Source organism: Oncorhynchus tshawytscha, linkage group LG19 (assembly GCF_018296145.1).
Source record: "Oncorhynchus tshawytscha isolate Ot180627B linkage group LG19, Otsh_v2.0, whole genome shotgun sequence".
Taxonomy (NCBI): domain Eukaryota; kingdom Metazoa; phylum Chordata; class Actinopteri; order Salmoniformes; family Salmonidae; genus Oncorhynchus; species Oncorhynchus tshawytscha.
In genome coordinates, this window is record NC_056447.1 from 19,164,098 (window position 1) to 19,164,585 (window position 488).

Genomic DNA, 488 nt, shown 5'->3' on the forward strand with positions numbered 1-488 from the left:
AAATACTATAGCATTCACTATAGTGTTTTTTTTCAGACTAACTAAAGTCTGCAAAGCACTACAGTGAATTCTGTAGTATTTAATGTAGTATACTGTTATGTAGTATTTTTGCACACTAATATACTGTAGTATTTACTGTAGTGTTTTTACAGACATTACTGTAATATTTACTTTAGTGATTTTATTTGATTATCTTTGACATAGAAGTGGAGGCTTTCTCCTTCAGGAAACCTACTGGAGAAATACTTAAAGAGCACATTTTCCATAATCTGTTGGTAGGTAGGGCCGGGGTCTGAGCGGATAGTTCAGAGCTTCTGCCGTACATACCTACACGTACACTACGGTCACAAGACGCAGGCCTCCTTATTGTCCCTAGAATTTCTAAGCAAACAGCTGGAGGCAGGGCTTTCTCCTACAGAGCTACATTTTTATGAAATGGTCTGCCTACCCATGTGAGAGACGCAGACTCGGTCTCAACCTTTAAGTCT

At 38.7% G+C, this 488-nt stretch overlaps 1 non-coding gene across 1 annotated transcript; it reads right to left on the reverse strand.

Moving 5' to 3' along the window:
- Window positions 1-208: 208 nt before the first annotated feature.
- Window positions 209-261, reverse strand: LOC112219275. The gene has a single exon (XR_002948729.1). It is a non-coding gene; the product is annotated as a U7 small nuclear RNA (small nuclear RNA).
- Between the last annotated feature and the right edge of the window lie 227 nt (window positions 262-488).